This window comes from Aphelocoma coerulescens, chromosome 1A, assembly GCF_041296385.1.
Source record: "Aphelocoma coerulescens isolate FSJ_1873_10779 chromosome 1A, UR_Acoe_1.0, whole genome shotgun sequence".
In the NCBI taxonomy this organism is placed as follows: Eukaryota; Metazoa; Chordata; class Aves; order Passeriformes; family Corvidae; genus Aphelocoma; species Aphelocoma coerulescens.
Window position 1 is genome coordinate 74,809,596 of NC_091014.1, and position 7,597 is coordinate 74,817,192.

The following is a 7,597-nucleotide window of genomic DNA, read 5'->3' on the forward strand; positions in this document are numbered from 1 at the left end:
ACAGGAAATCACTCATTTGGGAAGAAAATATGTTACTTGACAAGCTGATTTTAATTAGTGGACAGAAGGGAGGTGTGATGACCAAAGCTGCATCCTTACACTATAATTTGGTTGAGGTCAAGTCTGATTGTGATATGATGCTGGCTTTGTGTTTGTGATACAAACATAAATTAACACATGTGTAGCCTCTGAACACATGAGCATTACAATTTTGGGTAAGTATTACTGGCAGCTTAAGTTTACTTTCTTTTTCTGTAGTTTCATCTATGGTGAACAGTGGGCTGTTTTTCTAATCTTTCTATCTCAAGTGGAGTTTTAGCAGCTGACTCTTCCCTACAGACTCTTCTCATCAAAGCAAATCATGGTACCAGAAGCTAATTCAGCCTGTGGCTGTGGAGAGGAACACCCTGAGAATACCTGGGATGGGACTTGGCATGCAAAGAAGCCAGATCACTTCTTAGTTTATGTAAGTCTGGTCACGTGATACAAACTGGATATATCCAGCAACAAGTTCTGGGCTACTGCTGTTTTTTTTTTTTTTTTCACACAGAATTGTTGTTAGTCTTTTCCTTTCTTAACAAGGCATAAAGTGTTCCCAGTAATGATGGTTGGGATTTTGAACTTCCTTTGTTTAGGACTTTCTCTGAGAATGTAGAAAATTACTTGGTAATTGCCCCTCTCTTGCTTTGTCCAGGGAATCAAAGGCATACATTTCTTAAATCACAGCAGACTAAATCACAGGATAAAACAGAGGATCCCTTTGGAAGGTGAAATCTTAGATGTTGCAATGCCTGACTTCCCTTCTAGAAGAGACCATTTGGTAGCTCCAGGCCAGAAGTGTGCCTATTAATTTCCAGCAGAGGTGCTCAGGGGATACAAGCACACTGTGCTCAGGGCTTTTGCTCATGTGTGTGACCAGGGCTGGCAACTTGCTGGATCCTTACAGCCTGGGCAGAGCAAGAGGAAGGCCCTTACATGGAGGGCAGAAAGCCCCATTACAGGTAGGAAATGGTGGTTTAAAAGAAATAGTTCATTCCAAAGGTTTTGCTTTTTAAAAGGCCTCAGCCCCCTGCATTGGTCAAAAGGCTGCCTGGCTTTGTGAGGTTATCATTTAAATGGTTCCAAAACCAGCTTTGAAAAAACAAACTTCTCATTTGAGGTTAATGAGACACAGAGAGGGCCAGTTCATGCTGTACCTTTGCTGTTACTATTGTTTCAAAGCAGATGGCCAGAGTGCAGGCAGCTGCATGCTGGCTGGTACACCATGGTTTTTCCTTCTTCGCAAGAAAACTTTCTGATATAAAGACAGAATCATATATAAAACAAGCTTAAGTTTCTGCAGAAATTTTCAGAATTTAGAAAAAATTGCCAAGAGGGCACAAGACTCGTGGGGTTTGTTTGTTTGCTTGTTTTGTTTTGCTTTTGGTGGTGGTGGTGATGTAGCTTTCTACCTCACATTGTAGCTCTGAATGTTCTTCCTGGTGAGTCTGTATAATAGGATAGCAGCATGTGCAGTGTTGCTGCTGCTACTTTGACAGTTCTACTTCCATGACTGGGATTTTGCAGGAACACTCCTTTCAGATGTGTTTATATATATACATATATATATATATATATATATGTATTTGTGTCTCTCTGTGTGTGTGTGTATATATGTATATATGCACGCAGACCCAAACAGACTTGTTTCCGACATAGACAGCTTTTTTATGCTGTCCTTCAATTTTTCAGCATTACAATTTAACAGATAGAGTCTAATAAAGGACTTCCCTTTTCATTTTCATTTTCATTTTCATTCCTTTCCTGTAGAAGCCTGGCATCTGAAATCCTGTCTTGGGTGCTAGAGAAGTTATTTCTAAGTTCAAATATAGGAAAGACAAAACTATTCATTGTTTCCAAGTTCCTCTGTTAATTTATGTTTTCAGGTCAGAAAGGCCTGAGCAGCAGAGGCTGGGTTCAGCTATAAGCTGTCCTCACAGAGACCTTGAGATCCAGTATAATATTTTCCTTTGTTAATTAGACAAGTCTATGTAAAGAAGAGAAGAGCTGGTATTTCTCCAAATCTTACTTCTGTATGAACATCATGAACTTGATATTATACACACACAGAGTCAGACAGTGGTATTGTTAAGAAAAAGAATTACAACTTCAGTAAATACCTGGGGACATGAAGGGTGGTAGGTGTGGGAGAGCTGTTTTCCTTTGGTACTGCAGGCTGTGCAGGCTGATAAATAGCAAAGAAACCCGTATTACACAGAAGCCCTTCTGGTTCTGAGGGTGAACTATTGCAGTCACTCAGTGTAGGTGGTGTCATTGGTACCAAGAGCCCCCCCCCCCCCACTTCTCTGCTGTACGAATTTTTCACAGTGTATGTAATACCAAGTAGAGAGGAGTCTATACGGGGCTGCAGTTCAGTCCTCCAGGTGCAGAGATCACTGATAGGGAATTACACTGGGAAATTCAAAGGCCTGAGTGCCCTAAATGACAGCTGAGCTTTCAATGCTAATTTGCATTTTTTAAATCACAAACTCACAGTAATAGTTTTAAATAAAGAGACAGGAAGAGAGAGTACCAAGATTCAGGTTAGTCTGAATATGCCTTTAGTTTAAAAAAAGTAAACAGGTAGGAGAAGAGGTACCAAGAGGATCCATTTAGCTTGTGTTTGCATGGAAAGGGATCCAGATAACTCCCTGGTGTGCAGTGAAGAAAAACTGCTTCCCCACGGTTTTGGGCTGGCAGATAATTCTCTGGGATAAAAGGTGTTGCCTGTGGTCACTGGGAAGGGAGGGCAATAAGCAGAGGGTGCTGTGGCTTACATCCCTGGCACTGACACTACAGCAGGAGAGAAAACATCTGGTGCATCTGCTTCGGGTATAATAATTGCACTGCAAGCTGCAAATGGGAGCTCTGGGGCTGTCAAAGGGGATTTAAACTCCTGTCCCTTTATAAAGTGCTCATGCTGGAGAATGCAGGCAGGGATGGTAAGGAACAGATGGCAACAATTTAGTGTCCCAGGCCTCTAATTCTTGTGCTGACCAAGTTGGTTTAACACTTTTGACTTTATAAATTGAGTACAGTAAATAAATTACATTCCTTAACATCAGTAAAGTATTATTTCTTGGCACATATTTATTGGTGTTTGCCAAGTCAAATTTTAAAATATAGGTGGCATGACTTCTATTACTTCTCTGGAGATTGTTGTATACTCTGTTAATTTTGTTCTCTTGGAACATTTCCCAGTGTGTCACAAGCACCCTGTAATGTTAATTTTTTTATTTTAATATAGAGTTTCCCATTCAATTTAACTTTATTTTTTTTTTCTCTTTGATATTTTTACATTCTTCAGGTATTTACAAGTATTAGTATTTAGTATTCCCTAAAGTAAGGCTGTAAATTGCCTGTGTGTACTAGGTACATTATGATTTGTCTCAAGAATGCATGAAATTTGTGTCATGCTCCATATCCTATTGCTTTGAAAACTGCTTCTTGGTGGCCTTTTGTTTTGCTTCCTTCAAAAATGGCTTATCATATATTGCTTTAACATTTTGATACCGTGTGAATTTTTTACCTTTGAGATTTTTCAATAATTTGAGACATTAACAAAAACAAAAAGCAAAGAACGATTTTTTGAAAATTGGGTTGTCATTGGTCCTATGTAGCTGAGTGTCAGAAACTTGTCTCAGGGACTCCTGTTTTTGCTTTACAGAACTTCTGTTACAAAGAAACATGGGTGAAAAAGAACCATGCTGCTTCCTGGAGTGGAACACCAAAACAGTGATTAGAGCTCCAGCTGTATCAGTGATACCTATGACTTTTCTTCCAGATCATAGAGGGTGATATCTTTACATTCCTCAGTAGAAGAAAGAAATTCCCCTGGGATGTTTGCCTAACTTTATGCTGCACAACAATGTTAATGATAGTTCACAATATGTTTGCTTTAGATAGTTCTCATGTAAAAACCCAGCTTGCTCAAAACCAATTACTGAAACTAATGCTTAAAAAATTCTTAAGCAATGTTAAAACTATTCTAATGCATGGTTTTATTGAAAAACAAAACTACGTAAAATATTCTTTTCAAAAACTGACTGTAAGAAAAGCAGCCTTCTTTGGAACTGCAAAGAGAAGTATGGATCTGAGATAATTTAGGAAATATTTTCCTTGAAGCTTCCCACATCCATCTCTTTTTAAGTGAAAGTACAAAGTTTTAAGTTTTGTTTAATGACTTTTGAAACGCCATTTAGTAGAAAAACAGCTCTAGGTTTCCTAAGTAATAATAGTCTTGCATATAAAAGTACTTTAAGATTTCTTCATATTTTAAAAAAGTGAAGGTAAGTTTATAATATCCAAATATACAAACAAATTTGTATTGAGATGTTCCTTCTACGTTTTCCACCAAGGACAAAATGAATACTTTTTAAGAATTATTTAATAAGTTGTTATTATCGTACTTTTGAATACAAGAGCTGGCTAGCCCTTAAACAACCACCACTTTGATCAGCCATAGCTGTGTAGGCCCATCATAATGCTCAAAAGAGTTCTTCCTATGACTTTGTCAAATTTACTGGAATCCAGGGGATTTGCACTCTTCTTGTGGCAGGGAATTTCTCCTGTTACCACCCACGGGGAGATAAGATTGAAAGTGTACTCCTTGCACAGATATGCTTCTGGAAGTGCCCAGAGTTAGTTATTTACAAGTGGAGGGCTTCTCTCCACTGCTGCTCTGCTCATGAAGGCACTAGCACACTTTGTGAGCCAGCTCCCTGCTCCTTTTACCCCAGCTCAGGCACCTTCTGTGTTCTCACAGGGCTGGCACAGGAAATGGGCAGGTCCTACTCTGAGCTGGAGCTTAGAGAGGCCACCAGAGATCTTGGCCTGAGGAAAAAAAATCAATAATAACATATTTGAAGATGATTTCCTTTGAGTTCTGTTCCACTATAGACTTGCTTGTTTACTTTTTTTTGATACAAACTTTCTGTGGCACAAAAGGGCTGTGATTTTTAGAAGCTAAATTTCTCCATCAGTTTGTTAGGTTCGTGTTTAATTCAGCTTGTGCATAAGACACTTGTGAAAGGTGATTTCCAGTGGCATACATTGAAGTGGGCATCCTTTTTCCAAAGGTTGTCAGTTAAACTTCTCCTTTTCAGCTTTGAAAGCATCCCCAGTTTGGGCTGTTCAAATCTTGTGACGTTTTATTCGTAAGATAGGGTGCATCTAAACAATAATTCCTTTATTCAGGTTAAAGCATTGTTCCAGCATGTGCTGGAGATTCAGACTGGAAATCTTGCATTAACTCTGACAAAAACTTGATTTTTTTCAGATATTCTTTTCTTTTTCAGAAGCCTAATTAGTTCAAGCACAAATTATATCTAAATGCAAAGGTGCAACTGACTAAGAAGTGTTATGAATTAGAAATTTTTTTTAGATTATGAAATTTTTAATGTCTATTTCTCCAAGGTTAATAGTATTGTTTCCCATATAAGCACACATGTAATACCTGTCTTACAGTTTGAAGAGATCATAACACTCCTCATTTACCACTAATATTGTTCGAGGTTTTTACACAGGAGTACTCAGTAGGGTCCCATCCTTGGGGAGAAAATTCCCTTACTGCAGAGTTAGATGGCACCAATTTTGCATGATGCCTGTGAAGAGCTGCCAAATTAAGTTTTACAGGAGAAAATTCTCATAGGAGACCACTTTGAAATTATTTTTGCCACTTGTATCTTTGTCTTTTGTGAGTTTTCTTTGGGACCTAAAGAAGCTGGAATTATGAAAATAAGATCAAGTGATTGCTTGCCTTAGCAACCCCAAATCCTCTGTGCACTTTTCCAGAGGTGAAAAAGTGGTGCCAAGAAAAAGACTGAACAACTTATGTAGAAGTCATTCCTCTAAGAACTCTTTTGCTATTAAAGCAGAGGATTAACTGTTTTCCTCCCCTCATTTTGCACATGTTGTCCTTCAATGTTTCAGCAGCAGTAGGGTATAATCTATCAGAATTCATGTCCCTCCTCCCTCTGTGACTCAGGAAACTCATGATGTGACTTGCAGACTGAGCTCCCTGAACCTTGCCCTTGCAGCCCCATCAGCTCACATTGTCTCCTGGCTGCCAGCTTGGCACTTGGGATTGTGCTGCTCCAGGCTGGGGCTCTGTTTGGCAGGAAAGCTCAATCAGTGCAACCGAGCATAACTAAAGCGGTGACAAGTGGGTCCCCCTCGTGCAGAGCTTTTTCCACCAATGAACAAGAGGCAGCTCCTGAATGGAAGCTGCCATCTGCTTCACCTCAGCGTGGCAGGAGGCCAGGGCTAAAAATTCTGCAGTTTCTTAAGTGACTGCCACACCAAATAACCTCTTGGAGGAAGGAGATGGCTGAGCACTCTCTCTCTGAGTGTCCTTACGTGCCCCGGCCGTGGAGCATCTTGCACCCTTTTGATGTGGTTCATCACACATGAGGGCTGCTGTGCAGCCAGCCAGGCACATCCCATCAGGGATACCACGTCCTGCTTTGGGAACATGGATGGTGGTGCTGGGAGCCAGGCTGGGAAGAGGCAGCTCCTCCCACTGGAGCTGCTCCCGGGGCCGTTTGCAAGGGGCTCTTGCACCCACCTCCTGCTGCACACCACTGCCAGCCCATCACAGCCAGCCCTGGGTCACACTGGAAGCAGCAACCCTTCAGCAGCAATGACGAACACTTCCTCACTGGTAACCTTCTCTCCTGCTTTTGAGTTTCTATGCTACCCTGGGCCTTGCAGAACAGGTTCCCAGCCAGTTGTCAGGCTGGTGGCTGACACAACAGGCCACAGTGTGGCTTATGGAGAGGCTCTGGTGTGTGCTGCTGGTGCTGTGCTCTGCCAGCATGTGCCAGTGGGCTGGTCAGGCTCTGGCAGATGTGCCTTGCCTCTTCAGGACTGCCCTTCTGTAGCAAGGGCCCTTTTCCTCACCTGCCAGCAGCTGCCATATCACAACTGATTTGGACAAGGCATGATGGCAAATGCTGTCACAGGCACTGGAGCTCAGTTTGAAAAAGCTGCAGAAGACTTTTTATGGTAGTGCTGAAGTCTTTTATGGTGGGATTCATCTCTCCTGACCTTCTGTTGTCAAAAGCTGATCTTGGCCGTCTAGCTTTTCACAGCCATGTCTGCTGTTCATTCCATCTCCTGCCTAAAGTAAGTATCTAGAATAGAACAAAGAAGCCATGCCTTTGAAAATACTTCTGTTTCCTCCTCTGACGATAAGGTGAAGCAGATTGAGTGGCTCATCTGGAAGTGTCTGCACTGAATCCATGTGGTGCTGCCTTGTGAGTGGATATTAGCATCTGTATGCAAGGATCACAAGAAGTGTCATGTCCTCTATAGATAAACTTCCGTGTATTCAACTTTAAAATACATTTCTTGTGCATGTCTCATCTTGGGAACTGTGTTTAAGAGCCTGCTCTCCTGACAGACAATGGGCTTGCAGCAACCTTTCAACAGACTTCAGTTTTTCCACCTGGTTGCAGACTGACAGCAAGAATAAGGAGGGAACCCATTGCTAATGTTCATACATTTTTTTCCTTGTAACTTTGCAACATTGTAATAGTTAAAAGCAGTCCAAATACAG